Genomic DNA, 21,020 nt, shown 5'->3' with positions numbered 1-21,020 from the left:
CTTTGTTGATTGGTAAAGACAATAAACTCATGTATAAGGCTCCCCCTGGACCACTAGTGGCTCTATCTGCCTTTCTCACAAGTATTAACTCAGTTAATCTCCACATGCCTTGGAGGAGGGGATTGTGGATGGGGAAAGTGAGACAAAAAGCTTAAGAAACTTGCTCCAAGTCACAGCACTGGATGATTCAAAGTCACATACAAATATGGAATCTAAGAAAACAAAGGTTAAGAACCAGATCCCAAATTATGGTGAATTAACAGAGTAAAGAATATCCACTTCGGGGGCGCCCTGGTGGCTCAGCGGTTAAGTGTCCGACTTCGGTTCAGGTCATGATCTCACGGTTTGTGACTTCAAGCCCCGTGTCGGACTCTGTGCTCACGGCTCAGAAGCTAGAACGTGCTTCATATACTGTGCTCCCTCTCTCTCTGCCCTTTCCCCACTTGTGTTCTGTCTGTCTGTCTGTCTCTCTCTCAAAAAAAAAAAAAAAAAAAAAAAAGGAATATCAAGCTGGAAATACTTTTAGGAGGGAAACTTCCTTTGTTAGATTTCACCAGAATATTACAGTGCGAGGTGCTGGGGACACAGCAGTGACCCCGGCGGCCCAGTGCCTCCCTCACCATGTCCCTAGTCGGGGAGAGAGCTGTGTCCAGGCAGGCAGCCATCTCCCAGGGCCTGGCTCCTGTTGACACATGCTCAGGGACACGTACCCCAGCCCCCAGCTCTCCCAGCCTCACATTTCCTGAGTGAGAGAGGCCTGCCTGGGGAGGTTGGGAGTGAACCTCCCACTCAGCTGAGCAGATACCTGTGAGAAATCTGGGGGAGTAAAGAGATGAAGGAGAAGGACAGGCAGGGAGAAGCAGGAGGCAGGAGGGCAGGGAGAAACAGAGAGAGGCTGGTTGTCCAAACTCCCTGAGCGCTTACCATCTGGGTGGTGACCCCCTGCCTGTGTCTCCCAGCCCAGCCCTGACCCCTCTGGACTGTCGCTCTTGCGGGGGGGGGGGGGGGGGGAGGCAGGTTTGTCTCTCCCACCATGTGCTCTGTGAGGGCAGGACACCTGCTGTCTCAATCTCTGCTGTGTTGCTGCCCCTTGAGAGGCTACTCCACAGGAAATACTAAGGGATAACTTAATAGTAGCAACATTCCAGGTGAGAGGTGCAGCAGAGGCCTGAGTTGGGGCTCTAGAGCAGGGCAGGGGTGAAGGTGGCTGGCCCTCTCTTTTTCTTCTCCCCCTCCTCCTTTTGCTTCTCCTCCCTGCTTCCTCTCACCCTCCCCATCCCCCAACTGCCCCATCCCTCTCACCTATTCCCGACAAGGCCTGACTTCTGATTTCATAATCTAAGTTTTGGCTCCTGCTGTTGAAACTGTTTCCTTTGGAAACAAAACAAGCACCAACCTTGGCCGAGGCTGGCCCCTTCCCCACCCACCCACAGATCTGGCCTGGGAAGCGGCGGGGTGGGTGTGACTGCAGCTCTGGCCAGAGGACCTCGGTGGGGCCCGCCTGTCAAGCGGGTCACCGTGGGGCTCGTGCGCCCCCTGCGGGAGGAGGGGCTGCGACCGTAGGGCCCAGCGGCTGCGGCGGTTGGGCTGGGGCTGCAGGGATTTCCCTGAGGAACAACCACCGTCTCTGCTGTGCGGTGAGGTTTTAGAAGGAAGGCCAATACCCAACTTTTTCCTCTGGGGTCTGCTTCCCCCAAGTGAAAGAGGCTTTGGGTACCAGGGCGGAAGCCGTTCGGTGCCAGGAGGGTAATGGGGAAGAAGCACCAGGTGATGTGACTACTGCAGGACCAATAAGTTTTTTGTTTTTTTTTTAACTATAATCAGTTTTTTTTAAATGTTTATTTTTGAGAGAGAGACAGAGACAGAGAGTGAGCAGGAGAGGGACACAGAGAGAGAGAGAGAGAGAGAGAGAGAGAGAGAGAGAGAGAGATGGAGACATAGAATCCAAAACAGGCTCCAGGTTCTGAGCTGTCAGCGCAGAGCCCGATGTGGGGCTCAAACCCATGAACCATGAGATCATGACCTGAGCCGAAGTCGGCCGCTTAACCGACTGAGCCACCCAGGCACCCCTTAATTTTTAATGTTTATTTATTTTTGAGAGAGAGAGAGAGACAGACAGAGCATGAGCGGGGGGAGGGGCAGAGAGAGATATAGAAGGAGACACAGAATCCAAAGCAGGCTCCAGGCTCTGAGCTGTCAGCACAGAGCCCGATGTGGGGCTCAAACTCAAGAGCTGTGAGATCATGACCTGTGCTGAAGTCGAACACTTAACCAACTGAGCCACCCAGGCGCCCCTTTTAAAAAAAAATATTTATTTATTTATCCTAATAAGTTTTTAATATTTTATTTTTTTATTTTGGCAAAATACACATAACATAAAGCTTGCCATTTCAACTACTTGGAAGTGTGCAACTCAGTGACGTTAACTACAGTCACAATACTGTGCGGCCGTTACCACCACCTAGTTCCAGAACTTTTTCGCCACCCCAAGTGGAAATCCCATATCTATTAGGCAGCCACCACCCAGTCCCCCTCCTTCCTCCCCAGCCCCTGGCAACCGCTAGTCTACACTCTGTCTCTATGGATTATCTACTCTGGACATTTGGTGTAGATGAAAGCCTATACAGGTGACCCTTCAACAGTGGGTTTGAACTGTGCGGGTCTGCTTATATGTGGATTTTCCCCCAAATAAACATGTGTGGATTGCTTTGGATGTGCTAAGAAGTACATTGAGGACATGCCTACCACCTGCTGGCTGTCTGTTCTGTGTCTGCCATATTGATATGTGCTATAACCACTTCCTACACCACAGAGGGAGGAAACTGGAGAGAGATTCTGAGACCTGGTACCGTTTCAGGAACTTCTAAGGTCTGGGGGACTTTTCAGATGCTGCCAAGTTTCTTTGGCCTGGACTGTGATGTCCCAAGTGGATTCAGGTGAACCCAGGTGAGATTCCAAGGGTATCCCTGTAAATGTATTTTTTCTTCCTTATGATTTTCTTTTCTTTTAAGTTTATTTATTTATTTTCAAGAGAGAGAGAGAGAGAGCAAAGGAGAGGCAGAGAGAGAGAGAGAGAGCAAAGGAGAGGCAGAGAGAGAGAGAGAGAGAGAGAAATAGAGAGAATCCTAAGCAGGTTCCACACTGTCCACTGTCAGCACGGAGCCCAACATGACGCTTGAACCTATGAACTGCAAGATCATGATCTGAGAGGAAATCAAGAGTTGGATGCTTAACTGACTGAGTCACCCAGTCACCCCTTCCTTATGACTTTCTTAATAACATTTTCTTTTCTCTAGCTTCCTTTATTATAAGAATATAATATATATTGCATATAACACACCAAATATGTGTTAATCAACTGGTTATATTATTGGTAAGACTTCTGGTCAATAGTAAATATTAGTAGTTATGTTTGGGGGGAGTCAAAGTTAATTATGGATTTTCAACTACAAAAGAGGTCAGTGCCACCTACCCCCTACGCTGTTCAAGAGTCAACTATGATATGTGGTCTTCTGTGACTGGCTGCTTCTTCTTCTTCTTCTTCTTCTTCTTCTTCTTCTTCTTCTTCTTCTTCTTTTTCTTTTTAATGTTTATTTATGTTGAGAGAGAGACAGACAGACAGAGCACAAGCAGGGGAGGGACAGAGAGAGAGGGAGACACAGAATCTGAAGCAGGCTCCAGGCTCCAAGCTGTCAGCACAGAGCCCCACGTGGGGCTTGAAGTCATGAATCGTGAGATCATAACCCGAGCTAAAGTCAGACGCTTAACCAACTGAGCCACCCAGGCTCCCCTCAATTGGCTTCTTCTACTTAACATGTTTTCAAGGCTTTCAAAATGTTTCATGTTGGAGCATGAATCAGAATTTTGTTCCTTTTTATGGCTGAATAATATTTTATTGTATGGATAGAACACATTTTTGGTGCTGATGGCCAATTGGGTTGTGTCCACCTCTTGACTGTTGTGAATAGTGTTGCTACAAACATCCATGTTAAAGTTTTTGTTTGAACATCTATTTTCAAGGACCTGACAATTTTTAAATCCAAAAGGCTAGAAAAGAGGACCAAACTGCTATTTTGAGGAAGCCCAAAGTTTTCTGACTGTAATTAGCATTAAGACATGTTTTAGTCCTTTTTCTTTAGGGAAAGATGCTTCAGTGAGCCCTTCAGTTGTGCAAAAGGAAAGCCAAAGGCTCATTAAGGATCAAAAACATATAAGCCAATGAAGAGGAAACATGTTCCATAATATTTACCCCCTAGGGGAGTCTGGGTGGCTCAGTTGGTTAAACAATCTACTTCCACCAGGTCATGATCCCATGGTTTGTGAGTTTGAGCCCCATGTCTGGGTCTTTGCTGACAGCTTGGAGCCTGGAGCCTGCATCAGATTCTGTGTCTCCCTATCTCTCTCTGCCTCTCCCCCACTTGTGCTCTCTCTGTCTCTCAAAAATAAACATTAAAAAGAATTTTTAAAAAATAAAAAATAAAATGAACATTAAAAAAATTTAAAAAATAATATTTACCCCTTAGATGTGGGGATTCCTGTGACCCATGGTGATGGATTAACTTTGTCGTCCCCACCCTCCTTCAAGGCAGAATTGCAAGCCCAGTGGCTGAGAGTGTCACCGGCCCCCAGCTGTCAGCCTCAGGGTCCACCTCTGCTCAACAAAGAAGGAGACCCTCTGAGCAAAAGGGCATGTTCACCAGGATAGCAAAGATGCTGGCTTTGCATTAAAACTTAAAAACAAACAAAAAAAAAAAAAAAAAGAAAAGAAAAGAAAGAAAAACTGGAAAAAATGAAATTGTATATTTAACTAATGGATGTGTAGAGTAACACTTGTTGGCAGTGACCTTCTGTTGGGTGAGTCAGTGAGTAAATTTCACTGATGTTGACATTAGCCTGTATGGTGTTATTTCAGTGTCAGCTTTGTTTTCTTCTACTTTGGAGATAATGACAACTGCCCGTCTAGTTTCCAGTGCAGGAAAATAGCACCAATAAATCCCACCTTTTTTTCTTTCTTTTCCAGCATCGTGTTTGTTTCTGTAGCAGTTGTGTACAGCACCCCTTCCTGTACGTTGCCTTTTTGCTGGAAAATATTGCACGTTGAATCAAACTTTCTATACAAGTTAGGGGGAGGGTGCACCTCACCCAAGGTCATGCCTTTTCTGGGGCAGCCCACTTCAGCGATTGATGGAGATGCAGGACAATTCTGATGAGCCATATTGCTCCAGAGCACCCATGGAGTTAGCTGAGGCTGGTATGGAATCAGCCACAGAGCTAACTTCTTCCTCCACCCACTCCTGCTTCCTGGTCTCCCTTCTATGGGTGTTGGTTGATGCCAACAACACTCCCTAATAACTATCCTACAGACCAAACTCCATGTCAGAGTCTGCTTCCCAAAGAACCCAACCAGCAACAGCCACGTACTGGATGAAGACAGTCATCTAAGTGTATAGAAGTTAACCATGTGGTGAGCACCCATTGTTGTAGATGTGCTAAGAAGTGCATTCAGGACATGCCTATCACCTTCTGGCTATCTGCTCTGTATCTTTCATGCTGTTATGTGCCACATCCACTTCATACAGAGGAAGAAACTGGAGAGAGAGTCTGAGGCCTGGTACCATTTCAGGAGCTTTTAAGACCTCTGAGACTCTTCAGATGCTGCCAAGTTTCTTTGGTCTGGACTGAGATGTCCCAAGTGGATTCAGGTGCATCCAGATGAGTTGCCAAAGATATCCCTTCTGTGCCGTTTTGTTCTCATATCCTGAGCCATGCAAACTGTAAAGCCATAGTAAATATGAAACAACAGAGACTAGGTAAACTGGGTAGAAATGATACTGGTGGAAACTTTATTTTGGGTCTCTCCTGAGGTTGCTGCCTGAGGCTAAATTGATCCGAAGGCTTGGCTGAGGCTGAAAGATTCATTCCTGAGTCCACTCAAGTGACTATAATACTACAGAATAAGGAATTTATTATAGAAATTAGACCTTACAAAATGGTGGGACTAGCTAGAAAGATAAAGATCTGAACAGGGAATCAAGAACCAGAGAAAGCTCATTAAACAGCCCTGAGACAGATGAGTGAGTCAGAAATCTGGATGTTAGGCACATCCATTGTTAGAGAAAGACCACGAAGGGGGAGGAACTTCTCTAGAAGCTTATTGGCTTTTTGGGCTACCACTTCTGTGAGTTCAAAGTGAGATGGCTGGTGGTGGGTTTGGGGCCATTTTTGATCAGCAGGACCAGCAGTTGGGAAGGACAGTTGTATGTAGAAAAATAAGATCGAGGACAAATCAGAACCCTTCACCAATTCTAAATCTGTCTCCCAATGTCTGTGACTTATGGCAGTCTTCAAAGAAAAATGGCTGCTCCTTGGTTTCCACCTCAAAAATCCCATACATCCTTGCTTCTTGCTAATTCTAACGTGGAGCCAGGCAAGGATGTGAAACCAGGCAGATAAAAAATGCACAACATAGGAACTAAAGCACTCGCTGAAAGTGGCCGGGCAGGAAGAAGGCACCTAAGTCCTTGATTTCATGGTGCCCTAGACACATGGAGTTGTCATCCTAGTCTTGGACTGTTTAAGCTGTGCATTTTTCTTATTTTTAATTTTTTTAATGTCTCTTGGATCTATTTGGAACCCTCTTGCTGCAATCCCAACAAAAAAGGAAAGGACCTAAAGAAACATAACAGACTGATTATGTGACTTTGGAAAAGTCCCTTCTAGATATCTGAGCCTCAGTTCTCCTAAGTCTAAAAAACAGAAGATGTTTCAGTATTAGGAAATGTATTAACGTAAGCCATTACATTAATAGGTCAAAGGGGAAAAAGACCATATGATCTTAGTGTGGGCCAGGCAGTGTTCCAGGCACTACAGATACTGCAGAGAGTGACATCATAGTGTAGAGGAAGTAGACTATAATAAACAAGTTAATACATACACAAGGTGTTGGCTAGTGAGTGGGACCAAGAAACTAAAACAGAGTGGGGCACCTGGGTGGCTCAGTCAGTTAAGCTGCCGACTCTTGATTTCGGCTCAGGTCATGATCTCACAGTTTGTGAGTTCGAGCCCTCCACTGGGCTCTGCACTCACAGTGCAGAGCCTGCTTCAGAGCCTGCTTCAGATCCTGTGTCTCCCTCTCTTTGCTCCTCCACTGCTTGTGCCTGTGCACGCTCTCTCTCTCTCTCAAAAATAAATAAAAATTGTAAAAAAGAAAAGAAAACAGAGTAAGAAAATTAAAAGTAATTTAATTAGAGGGCTACTTTATTTATTTTTAATGTTTTTAATGTTTATATTTAGACAGAGAGACAGAGACAGAGTGTGAGTAGAGTAGGGGCAGAGAGAGAGGGAGACACAGAATCTGAAGCAGGCTGCAGGCTCTGAGCTGTCAGCACAGAGCCCAACATGGGGCTCAGACTCATGGAGTGTGAGATCATGACCTGAACTGAAGTCAGCTGCTTAACGGACTGAGCTACCCTGGCTCCCCTAGAGGGCTACTTTAAATAAGTTGATTCAATCTTCTAAAGAGAGCATTTATGCAGAGGTCTGGAGGATTAAAGTGAAGCCAGTTGAGAAATAAAGAGGAAAGAGAATCGCAGGTAAAGGGAGCAGCAAGTGTAGCAGTCCTCAACCTGAAAGGACTCCTGAGGTTCAGGAAAGAGAGAGGCCAGTGGGACAGGGGTGTGTTGATTGACAGCTAGGTCTGGAAGCCACAGTAGGGTGTCTGGGTCCTCATTGTTTGCGGCACTCAACCACTCAAAATTCAAAATCCAGAGAGGACTAAGTACCTGGTGGACCTGACTTGGGTCATGTGGCCAGGGAAACTTGCATGGGGCAACTTGATCAACCCCCAAGTAGATTTCATCTAGTGGGGATGTTGAGATACCCAGAGCTAAGTACCGGTGCTGCTATCTGAAGAAGGAGGAGCGGAAGCTGGGAGGGCACAACGAAAGCTATCAATTGTACTACATCAATGGCACAAGAGCTCCACCCCCAGTGAGAACAAAATACGTACTTCTTAAGAGGCGCAATTATTGGAAAATGATGTCAATACAAATCTCTGCTTCCTCCTAGCTGTCTGTGATGCTGCCACCTCAGCAGATTTTGTACGTTTGTTTCTCCCTCTGTCCAGGCACCCTTCCTTTTCTTTCCATATCATTCCTTCCTCTGCTGCGTCAGATGCTTGGAGAGGTTTGTGTGTGTCCCCATTGTTTCAGGGCTGGGAAAAGCAGCCACAGTCCCGAAAGGCAACCACTCATCAGCACCACGAACAGCGGCCCACAAACCTCCTATTCCTATTCTCTCCCAAACCTTTTCAAGGATGTCGTGATGGATTTTAGACACGCCTATAAATGCTTTCACACTCCTCCAGTCAGGGAGGGAGTCTGATGCCCCTTCTCCTGAAGGTCTGACTTCCCCACTTGCTTCTATTTGAGGTGGTGGATGAAGGGTCTGACTGGGCTGGTGATTAAGCCAAGCCCACCCAGGATAATCTCCCTGTTGAGATTGAGTTAAGGAAATGCAAGTAAAAATACAGAAAGCACTTTCATGGAACACATTATGGGAATTAAGGCTGTATCTCTCAATATCTCCCTGGGGACTCATAGCTTCCTGTTTTGCTTCCCTCAACATGCCTACTTGAAGGCTTTTGTGAACCCACAACATTTGGCTTGAATGTGTTTCTGGCTTTCCCTGGCATCGTGACTTACTCGAGCAAAGTGACTTTGGGTTCATAGTGTTGGAAAAGTGAATTGGATTGATCTAAACCATGGATTGACTCCTTGTCCTCTCAGCAGATGAGAAGATTGTCTTTTTGAAGATTGTCTTTAAGCCAAACAACTGTGGACAAGACAGTGAGGTAATGTAGTAAAAATGATATGACTGCCCAAAACATCCCTTTGGAAGGCACCAGGGGTGGGGAATAATTTCAAAATGTCCCTTTGGCCAGATTTTTGTCAATCTCATTGACCACCCATCCAGCCTCTAGAAAGCTGCCTTCTTTTGGTGCAGATGTGGAATCTCTGGACAAGAGAACAGGGTCACATGATGTAAATCACAGAAACTAATGTAGAAGGAATCAACCAGCTCTTTTCTCAAAAGCAGATTCTGAGACTCTGATGGCTTCCTTTCCAGAACACTTTTCCCAGTATCTTCTGGACTCTCTCCTAAGTACTGAATCCTTCAGGGCTCCTGAAACTGTTGTAACAAGAAAGACCTGGGGGCAAGAGGTCTACAAGGATGGACTCTGGCAGAACTCATGTTGCTGAAGGCTTACATGAATGTTTGAATGTGTGGATTAAAAAAATATTAACAACTTGGGACCCCTGGGTGGCTCAGTCAGTTGAGCGTCTGACTTCGGCTCAGGTCATGATCTCATGGTCCGTGAGTTCAAGTCCTGCGTCAGGCTCTGTGCTGACAGTTCAGAGCCTGGAGCCTCCTTCAGATTCTGTGTCTCCCTCTCTCTGCCCCTCTCCTGCTCACTGTCTCTCTTTCTCTATCTCAAAAATAAATGAACATTAAAAAATTTAAAAAAATATTAACAACTGGATGGCTTAAGAAGAATAGATACTCTAAGTAATGTACAGGGCAGAGCTGGTAGAAAGTGTGAGCCCTTGAAGAAGAGTCACTCTAGAGATAAGAAGTGGTAGAAGTGTTTGGTACAGGGGATAGGCATGACTCTGATTCTTAAACAGAGAAAAATGTTTTGGAAAGACATAAATGAGTCATAGATTCCATGGCTACTGTCTCTCCTTCCTTGCCAGTGACTCAAGACTCAAACTCCAAGGAATGACCGCTTGATGAATATAGATTGGATCACATGCCTGACCTCTGGCTATATGGTGACTGGGTAAGGGAAGAACCTTACTCCCTGAGAGAGACTGATTTGTTCCCAAATTTTCACTCCTCTGTTACAGGAATATACACACCCACATTCTTTGCCATGTACCTTTGCAACACCTCCCATTGTGGGCAGAATATATAGACCCCTCCATGTTGGACTTGACCATGTGACTTGCTTTAACCAATGGGATGCAAACAGATGCTTTAACTCTGCTGCCCAGGTTTGATAGCTTCTTATGCTGCTGTCATCTGCAGGAGAGGAGCAGGAGAGGAGCAGGAGAGGTAGCTGCTTCCCCATTAGCTTGGGCCCCAGAATGAAGGACTCCAGACTTTCAGTTGGATTCAGGTCTTAACAAACAGATTTTCTGGCATATACATATAAAATCTATTATACACATGCATAATACATATATATACATAATAAATATGCATTATACATTATTTACATTATGTATTATTTACATAATATGCATTACCAAACCATACGAACATACCTGCTACATCGCCTGGCACATAAAAGGTCATTTCATTCATTCATTCATTCATTCATTCATTCATTCATTTATTCACTCACTCATTCATTCACCATCTTCCTGAGTGTCTTTGTCACTCTATTACCCACTATTCCCCCTCCTTCTGGTCTTGCCCTTCTTTTCCTTGGCCCCTCCTCCTCTCCTTCTTCTTTCCCTGATTCTTTCCCTCACATACTTCCTTTGCTCCTGTGTCTGTCTCATCATTCATTCGCTGACACCAGTGAGGTGGCCTGTGATTCAATTCCATTCTGACACTGATTGCCTGGCATTCGCGTCAGATTCCACAGGTTTAAGGGCTCCATCCCACAGGACTGTCCCCACTTCAGATTCTACCTACAAATTTCAGGTATCCCCAAGCCATCCACACTTCTGCCTAGCTGGCTACAAATTCAGGGCTTCCTACAGCCCTCTCAGTAGTTCACTAATTCACTAGAACAACTCACAGAACTTAGCAAAACACTATACTTAGGACTATAGTTTTAATATTATTATTCTAAAGTTTTTTAATGTTTAGTTTTGAAGGGGAGGGAAGGGGAAAAGAGAGAGACAGAGACACAGAATCCGAAGGAGGCTCCAGGCTCCAAGCTGTCAGCACAGAGCCTGATGCAGGGCTCAAACTCATAGACCACGAGATCATGACCTGAGCTGAAGTCAGACACTTAACTGACTGAGACACCCAGGCATCCTCATCTCATTTTCTTATATTTAAAATTTGTCTATTTGTTTCCCATAGGGAGACTGAATAAATAGGGTCCACTGCTGTTCCCTGGTCCAGTAGGAAAAGTCAGTCCCCATCCCAAGACCCTAAATGTGGAGAGTAGATGTGGTCTGCTTACCTCGAGAGAAGGGGATAAAGATGGGATCCTCCTTGAATGTCTCTTCCTCATCGAGGCTAAGAGAGATGATGTCTCACTTCTCACAGCAGTGAAGTCATAAAGGATTAAGCTAGGGGTAGAGTATATCCTGGGATTGAGTGATCCTAGGAGAGTTACACAGGTCTCCTTCCCAAAGACAGCCTGGCAGAAGACCCTCAGTACACTTTGGTGAACAAAAGAGACTCTCATTGGAATAAAGACCCTCATTCCAAATTTTCCTGGCCCTAGCTAGTCTTGTCTTGGGGGTGAGTTATTGTTGAAACAAAGACTTCTGGGGAAGGCAAAGCACTTGAACAAGGGGAGAGATTACAGGGTCTCTGGATCTCACAAGGAGCAGCTTTAGTTCAGAGATTTTTTTCTTGGTGGCCAATTTCATATGGGTGAGCTGGCCAATCACCTTGTAAACCTCTTTCTGTGTTTCCTCTGGATGAAGTAAGTGTCAGGGAACCTCACTGACAAGGAGCAGCTTTCCAAGAGAGCCTTGGAAGGACTGGTGAATCTGGGAAAATTGGTACTAAACAGGGGAGTCATTCCCATTCCATACTCTAACCAATAGGACCAAAAGCCAGGTCTCAGACATCCACTATTTAGTGGGACCATCAAGTGTCATACGGGTAAAAAGTCCTATATGGACATGACTTTAATTTTTAATTCCAGCTCGTTTTTGTAAACATGCATTGTGATAGAGTGGGGAAGTTGTGAGGAGTCCGGAATCCTGGATTCCAAGTTTTGCCTACCCCATTGATCTCCTTTGAGATATTGGATAACCACCTCCCTTCTTAGATCCTAATGTCTGAGATGTCGGGTTGGTCTAGATAATATCTTCCAGAATCAAGACTAGTTTATGATATTTATTCATCTGCCAAAGTTATTTTAAGAGTCAAGTGTGGGGACACTTGGTGGCTCAGTCAGTTGAGCATCCGATTCTTGGTTTCAGCTCAGTCTGTGATCTCACTATTCCTGGGTTTGAACCCCGCATCAGGCGCTGCACTGACAGCACAGAGCCTGCTTCAGATTCTCTGTCTCCACATCTCTCTCTCTGCCCCTTCCCTGCTTTCTCTCTGTCTCTGTCTCTCTCTCAAAATAAATAAATAAACTTAAAAAAAAAAAGCGTCAAGGGGCGCCTGGGGGGTTCAGGATGTTAAGCATTCAACTTTGGCCCAGGTCATGATCTTCCAATTCCTAAGCTTGAGCCCCACATCTGGCTGTGTGCTGACAGCTCAGAGCCTGGAGCCTGCTTGGGATTCTGTGTCTTCCTCTGTCTCTGCCCCTCCCTTGCTCATGCTTTGTCTCTCTCTCTCTCTCTCAAAAATAAATAAACATTAAAATTTTTTTTTAAAGTCAAGTGTTACGATGACTTCAAAAGTGCTTTGTAAACAGGAAAGCACTTTGTAGACACCCAGTTTGTTGGAGGAAGTATTTTGCAGTGCTCTGTGACTGAAAACCTTTGCTCTAACTAAGCTCCCTGCCTCTTCCTATTTATTTCCTAAGTTTGTCAATTCTGCTCTCTCTTCATAGCGCTTATCACTGTCTGCCATGATTTTGTTTTTTTATTTTCTCCCCCACTTGATGGCAGTTCCACTAGGGCAAGGACGTCTCCCTGGTTTGTTGCTTAACCTTCACCTTAGCACACTCTCTGCTCCAGGTAGGCACCAAATGAACATTTATCAGATGAAAGCTGGAAGGCTTATAAACTACTCCCCAAGTGCTTTGGAAACATTTAAGCCTTCATCAAATGCTGTTCTATTTTGACCTGTTCTATAGGTAGAAGGAAAGCCCTTCGTGAATGGCAGCTTTTTTGTGAATGTTACAAAGGAATTAATAAATATGAACTCTGTAAAATGGAAAATCACTTCATAACAATGCACCCTGCCATTCTGTTGAGGTCTTTTGTAAAGAGAAAATTTTTTTGTGTGTTACCAAATGCTGTGCAAACCACATACAGTGTTTACAAATACTCTTATCACTTGGGCCATTTGGAATCTTTGTAAATGTTAAAGTGCTTTGTAAATGTCAAACTATTTTTAAAAACTACAAAATGCCCTGTAAACAACAAGGCATTCTGTATACTACAGAATACTCCGCAAATCTCAAACAGTTTTGCTGAAAGCAAAGAATATTTTTAAACGCAAAATGATCTGTCCACGTCAAATTGTTTGGTAATTAATTACAAAGTGCTCTTATACTGCAAAACACTTAATAATTTGGAGAGATAAATACATTGCTATATGCTTCATAATAAATTATTGACAAGAAGCAAAGTCTCTTACACAGTGTAAAGTGAGGTGGGAAACAAAGGCAAAAGAAAAAAAATTAAGTATCCTTACAACTTACAGCCAACGGACAAGTCCTTGAGACAGGCAGTGACCTTCATCTGGGATCTCAGCTGCCTGGATGTTGACCCTTTGCTAAGGGTAAGCGGCAATCTTAGCTTAACATTATCCAGACCCCTGCCTCAGGGTCCTGTGTCTACTTTATTTTATTTTTTTTTTAAACGTTTATTTCTGAGACAGAGAGAGACAGAGCATGAACGGGGGAGGGTCAGAGAGAGGGAGACACAGAATTCGAAACAGGTTCCAGGCTCTGAGCTGTCGGCACAGAGCCCGACGCGGGACTTGAACTCATGGACCATGAGATCATGACCTGAGCCGAAGTCGGCCGCCCAACCGACTGAGCCACCCAGGCGCCCCCCCCTGTGTCTACTTTAAACATAATAGAAATACCTTTGAAAACATCCTTTATCTCTACCTTCTCTAACAATCATTCTCCAAGCATATGGCCCACTGATACACATCTGAAGGGTCTCATGATTGAGATTTTACTAAACATTCATAAATGACCTTTTCCTAACTATAGCTAGCCCCCTCAGAGTCCTGGAAACCTTGTTTTACAAATACCTTCGAGGCTTGTAATGTCCCTAACCCTCTCCCAACTTGAAGGCACATAATTGCCCTCACAAACCCCAGTGCAGCTCTTTTTGCCCATAGGTCCTGTCCCCGTGCTTTAACAAAACCACCTTTTGCACCGAAGATGTCTCAGGAATTCTTTCTTTTTTTTTTTATTTTTTTAATGTTTATTTATTTTTGAGACAGAGAGAGACAGAGCATGAACAGGGGAGGGTCAGAGAGAGAGGGAGACACAGAATCCGAAACAGGCTCCAGGCTCTGAGCGGTCAGCACAGAGCCCAACGTGGGGCTCGAACTCACGGACTGTGAGATCATGACCTGAGCCGAAGTCGGACGCTTAACCGACTGAGCCACCCAGGTGCCCCAGGAATTCTTTCTTGACTGTTTGCTCCAAACCCCGACATTTCCACATCATAAAGTACTGAGCACACTAGATAACAAAGTAATTTGTAAATATCTGCATGTTTGTTGATGGTAACCTGCTTTGTTATGTGTGTGATTTGTTGGCTATCCAATGTCCTCTCCTTCCCTTCCTCTTGAACCTGGGTGGAATTCATAGTTGCACTGGCCAGTAGAATGCAGGGGAAGTGACACTGCCAGACTTCCAAAGCAAAGTCCTAAAAGGCAAGAGTTTCCCACCTGGCTCTCTCTGTGCTCCACCCTCCATTCTCTGATTCCCCGTAAGACTGGTGCCAGGAGCCCTGATCTTGCCCCTGCTGGAGAATCCCTGGACTGTTCCCTCAGCCCCTCCCAAGAAACCTCAATCCCACACAGCACAGCCATGGGCCAGAGCCCTTGGAGGAAAGATCAATGCCCTGTTTTCCTCCTAACATTAGAGTATAGCTTCCCCAGCTTTCCTTTTGGCCACCTGCTCTGGTTGAGCCTGAGTCTTGCTGTCTGGCACCCCAATAAGGAAGGGAAGGAACATTGGTTAGCTCCATGTGTGACCTCAACCGCGACCTATCCCTCAGCTGTGAAGTTGTAGCTCAGACTAAGGACCGTAATCTGAGATGTAGTAAGTCTCTCACCCACCTCAGACCCCCAGCCTCCCTTGTCCTGAGCACTGGGACCAAGCAACTGCCTGGGGTTGAGGCAGAGAGGATGGAATGGGAAAGGGGGGTTACTTTTCCTGACTGGAACCCCCCTACCCCCACATCTATTGTCTCAAACATAGGAACTAGCTACCTACAGGCCATCTCTCTCCATGGCACCCTTGGGAGTCGTCAGGCTCCTATGTGTCCAGCTCTGCCCTCAGGCCAGTGACTTTGCCTCCTGGAGCCTCAACTCGAAGGTGAGGATTTATTTACATGGCAGTCACTTCAATAACACTCATTAGATGCCAAGCTCCTCTGTCAGTATGGTCTCATTCAATCTTCAGTACTGCCTGGGTCTTCACAGACACCCAAAGGCAGAGAATGAAAAACATCTGCTTTCCATTCCCAATGAAAAGTAAAACAAATGCAAGGCCACCCTGTATTCAGTGTCCACAGTGGCACCGTTCACATGAGCCAAAAGGAGAAAACAATCCATGTGCCCATCACTTGATGAGGGGATAAACGTTGTGTGAGCATGAAATTAACTTGTTGGCCTTAAGCCAAGATGTTCAGGTTGTTCATCACAGCCTCACACACCCTAACATAGGCCACAACTTTCTGCGGGGCCTCGGTCAAGTCCCCTGCCCTCCTGGGCCTCTCTTATTCCAGCTCTAGGGGACAGCATGATTCAACACTAAGACACCTACTATTTTTTAGACAGATCAAAGGAGAAAAATAATTTGACCATTATGACAGGAGCTGAAAAGATATTTAAGAATACTCAAACCAAGGGCACCTGGGTGGCTCAGTCAATTAAGCATCCGACTCTTGATTTCCACTCAGGTCATGATCTCATGGTTTGTAAGTTCAAGCCCTGCATTGGGCTCCGTGCTGATGGTGCAGAGCCTACTTTGGATTCTCTCTCTCCATCTCTCTGCCCCTTACCCACTTGCACTCTCTCTCAAAATATTAAAAAACAAAAGAATACCCAAATCAAATCCTGATCAAAATGTTTAAAAATGAAGAATCTGATGTAAAATAGAGGGGAGCAAAGGTCTTTCCTTAATTTGATTTAAAATTGAGAAAAATAATTTGGCTATTGTTGAAAGTGCTGCTATAAACATTGGGGTACAAGTGCCCCTATGCATCAGCACTCCTGTATCCCTTGGGTAAATTCCTAGCAGTGCTATTGCTGGGTCATAGGGGAGGGCACCTGTTGGAATGAGCACTGGGTGTTGTATGGAAACCAATTTGACAACAAATTTCATATTAAAAAAATAAAATAATAAAATAGAGAAGAATATATAATAGAATAACCATAAAATATATGGAAAGGGTCATAGACAGCATTAAGCTTAACAGAGAAAAAGAAAATATTCTTTTTTTTTTTAAGCTCATATATTTATTTATAAGAGAGAGTGTGCACATGAGCAGGGGAGGGGCAGACAGAGAGAGTCCCAAGCAGGCTCTGTGCTGCCAGCACAGAACCTGACCTGGGGCTTGAACATACAAACTGTGAGATCAGGACCTGAGCTGAGATCAAGAGTCAGATGCTTAACCGATTGAACCACCCAGGTTCCCTGAGAAAATATTCCTTCTTAAGGTTCAGAACAGTCAAGATTTCTCACTATCACTACTATTATTTAACATGATTCTGTAAGTGCTAGCCCATGACATTAGGGAAAATCTTATGTTATGATTTAACATAAGAAAAAATTAAGTCAAAATATCATTATTTTCAGACGTTAACACCAAGAGAATAAATTTAAAAAAAAAGTATTATAGATAAAAGTAATATAAAGAAATTGCCCAGTTTTGACAAAAATATCCTACCCCCCAAAAGCCCACTGAACTTCTGATATACTAATTAAAACAATTTAAAATACTATGTTAAGGGGCACCTGAGTGGCTCAGTCAATTAAACATCCCATTTTGGCTCAGGTCATGATCTCACAGTTGGTGGTTTGAGCCCTGCATCAGGCTCTGTGCTGATGGCTCAGAGCCTGGAGCTACTTCAGATTCTGTCTTCCTCTCTCTCTGCCTCTCCCCCATTCATGCTCTGTCTCTCTCTGTCTCTCTCTCTCTCTCTCTCTCTCTCTCTCAAAAATAAATAAACATTTAAAAATTTTAAATACTATGTTAAAAGAGTGCTACGGCCTGAATTGTGTCTCCCCCGCCGCACCCCCAAATTCATATGTTGAAGCCTTACCTCCCAGTGTGATGGTATTTGGAGAAGAGGCCTTCTTCTTCAATGAGGTCACAGGGGTAGGGCCTGTATGATGGGATTAGTGTCCGTGTAAAGAGAGGAAGAGACACCAGAGACCAGAACTCTCTCTCTCTCTCTCTCTCTCTCTCTCTCTCTCTCTCTCTGCCTTGTGAGGACACAGCAAGGAGGCAGCTGTCTGCAAGCCAGGAGAAGAGGCTTCATGAGAACCCACCCATAGTGACACCCTGATCTTAGACTTTCAACCTCCACAACTGTGAGAAAATAAATGTCTGCTGGGTAAGTCCCCCACCCTGAGTTATGTCTATGTCATCCTGAGCTCGGTAAGACAAAGAGGCACTTTGAACTATAGCCCCAATCTCCTCCTGTGTTTCTTAGAAAAAAACTTCGCAAGAAATATGTAAAACCTAATTAAGAAAATGAAAGTCCCACTTGCCAGCAAATGGTATGACAGTGGCTTCAATGGACACATTACTTTTTTGTTGGGGATATCTCAAATTTTAAAGTTGTCAAAGCTATCTAAATTAATCTGCAAATTTAAATTCATCCTGGTAAAACCCTAGTGGGATTTTTTGAGACCTTGACAAAATCATTTAAAAGTATACTTGGAAGAACAATGGGGTGCCTGGATGGCTCAGTTGGTTAAGAGTCCAACTTCAGCTCAGGTCATGATCTCGCAGTTTGTGGGTTCGAGCCCCACATCAGGCTCTGTGCTGACAGCTCAGAGCCTGGAGCCTGCTTTGGATTTTGTGTCTCCCTCTCTCTCTGCCCCTTCCCAACTTGCACTGTGTGTCTCTCTCTCTCAAAAATAAATAACCGTTAAATTTTTTTAAAAAAATTAAGCTTGGAAGAACAAAATGTGTTACAGGAACCATATAACTATCTGAGAAAAAAGAGGAATGGAGGGGGACTAGCCCTTGTAAAATATTAAAAGATATTATATGGGTATAATAATTCAACTAGTATTGTAGCGCTAGAAAAGACAGATCAGTGAATCAGTGTCAATATGGGTCTGTATAAATAAGCACAGAATAGACATAAGGAGATTTAAAATTTTAGCATATGATCAATTCCAAGTCAGTGGCTAAAAGTTGAACTGTTTGATAAGTGAATCAAAGCACTTGTACAACCACAAGAGTTAATATCCCTTATATTTTTATGCCCTAAATCCTTCCTGGGCCTCATTCTAGTCTGGGGCTTGGATTTTAACTGGCTCATAAGAAGTAAATCAACTAATTTTCCTCTTTTCCCTTCCCTACTGTTCTCTTTTTCATCTTACCTTTCTTTTATATACCTATTTATCTATCTATCTATCCATCCATCCATCACCTACCATTGTGTGTGTGCATGTATTTCATAAAAAATTTGGATTATCTATCTATCTATCTATCTATCTTCTATCTATCTATCTTCTATCTATCATCTATCTATCATCTATCTATCTATCCATCCATCCATCCATCCATCACCTACCTTTGTGTGTGTGCATGTATTTCATAAAAAATGTGGAAGGACATCCTCTGTAACATTAACACATCTGGTTTTTTAGAGCTCCTCTCTACTTGCTAGATGGGATTCTTCCCAACTCATAAATCAGTTAATAAAGCCACTTAGACTTTTTTTAAGCCTGATTTTGGTAGTGAATTACAGATGATTTTCACTTTCAATTTTATTGCTTCCATGTTGGATACAAATTAGAAAAAATAATAAAGTTATTTTTATTTTGAAAGAAAAGCTCAAATGCCTTTCTCAGTTCCTGGTACATAGCAGGTCCTCAATAATGGATCATTCATGTGTCTGCTCTTTGTCTGTACATGTGTGAGCATGTGTGTGTGTTTGTCTTTCACCTAATCTCCATCATTAGTTTAGTCTCTATCTTCCCCATTGTGCTCCCTCCTTTTCCTTCCCTCTCACAATGCCTCTGTCCTTGGATATTTCTTGCTTTCTCTTTCCTTCAGAATCCTCATCGTTATCAAAAATGTTCACCCGGTGTTTGGAGCTGGACAAAGGTAGAAAGTCACACAAGGGAGAGGTGGAGAGCAGGTGGGGATGGGCCCAACTTACCTAGGGAGAATGGAACAAAGGTTTCTTGCTTCTTGAAGTTGCCCTCTGCATCCAGGAGGTGGCCAGGGTGGAAGGCTTCTGGCTTCTCAAAGTGGAATGGATGATGGAGGACAGAGTTCAAGATGGGATACAGGGTTGTGCCCTAAGAGGGTGTCAAAGTCAAGAGGACCCAAGTGGGTATCAACAAGGAGTGGCTGACTCACTTATGGTACATCCACAGTTGATAATAAGCCTCATCCACTCATGGCTCTACAGTTAGTGGTTGATCTATCGAAATAACGTTGCCCTATTTGGTTAATAGTTGTGTCCCGATCCCTCTAGCTATCCTCGAAGACTACCCTCTTCCCCAAATCTCTTTGGACTTCTCTATAACCCATCAACTAAAAGATTCACATCTGGATCACCAGAAGCCTCCAAAGACCCAACTCAAATACAAGAGGCAGGATCTACAGACATACCTTGGAAATATTGCAGGAAGGTGTATGCAGTATGTATTCATATAAACTTAAAGAAATCGTGGAAAGAGAAACATCAAATTTTGAATGTCTTCTCATGAAGGAGGAAAGTAGGAGAGATGACAAAATAGCTTGTAAAAAAAGACAGCTCTATTGTACAACATATTTCAAGAGGTATTTTTTCAGTCTTCCTGACATCTAATACAGTAAAAAAAAAAAAAAAAAAAAAAAAAAAGCACAGAAGAGAGAGGACATTTCTACATTTCTAAAATCTCCCTTCTTCCCACAGAAATCTGGAAATAAAAATTCTCGTTATAGTCCAACAACCAGAGACATGAATCATAAGACTGCATCAGGATTATCAGGATCCTGCCTGTCTCAGATGGTATCTCCAGAAGTGAGTGTCCTTGATGACAGAGCGGGGGATGCCAAGGGGCATGACGTCACCGAATCTCTGAATTTTGCAGATGACAGCATCTGTATAAGGTATTTTTGCCAAATCTTCCAGGGCTAGAAGCGGTGTGAGTCAATCACTCTGTCAATCTCCACCGGACTTTCTCTAAAAATGATGAGAGTGGTAGGGTGGGTAATATCAATGAATGACCTTAATAGTGGGTTCAACCAAGTCACCCAAAACATGACCTACAGACTGTGGGGGGAGGGTCTTGTGAACTTTTCTTAAGGTGTTATGTTATTGTTCCTTCTCAATGAAAGCATGGAGAAAGAAAGTCAATGGCCTTGTTGTAGGGAAATCTTGTCTGATGTTTCCACTCTAGTTATGAGTGGGGATCACGTGGGTAATGATGGGTGGGTGGAAATTCATTCAAACTTTGGCCACTTTTTTTTTTTAACTAAAGATGGATTATGGCTGAAACTGGTGTCATATCCTTTTGTCCCAGTGATTTGCTATGTGATTTTTAGATAAGCCACTTCCCCACTCTGACCTTGAAATTGATTACCTGTGAAATAGGGGAATTTGATTAGATGAGAATTTCTCCAAGTCTGATCTGCAGACCACCAACATGAGAAACAATTGAGGGGCTTTTTAATTAGTAAATCAGCAAGCTGCTCCAAAGAATCAAGTTCTTTGTCAAG

At 43.9% G+C, this 21,020-nt stretch overlaps 1 long non-coding RNA gene across 2 annotated transcripts in view; it reads left to right on the top strand.

The window, feature by feature from the left end:
- The window catches only part of LOC144614546 (uncharacterized), a 45,397-nt gene extending 37,161 nt beyond the window's left edge, over positions 1–8,236 (top strand). For both annotated transcript variants that reach the window (XR_013552349.2, XR_013552348.2), the window contains 2 exons: positions 2,858–2,946; positions 5,021–8,236. This is a non-coding gene — a long non-coding RNA (uncharacterized LOC144614546). The remainder of the gene's footprint in view (positions 1–2,857; positions 2,947–5,020) is intronic.
- Positions 8,237–21,020: the final 12,784 nt, after the last annotated feature.

Source organism: Panthera onca, chromosome E2, assembly GCF_046562875.1.
Source record: "Panthera onca isolate mPanOnc1 chromosome E2, mPanOnc1 haplotype 2, whole genome shotgun sequence".
NCBI lineage: Eukaryota > Metazoa > Chordata > Mammalia > Carnivora > Felidae > Panthera > Panthera onca.
Note: the sequence above shows the minus strand (reverse complement) of the source record. Positions and strands in the feature narration are given on the sequence as shown.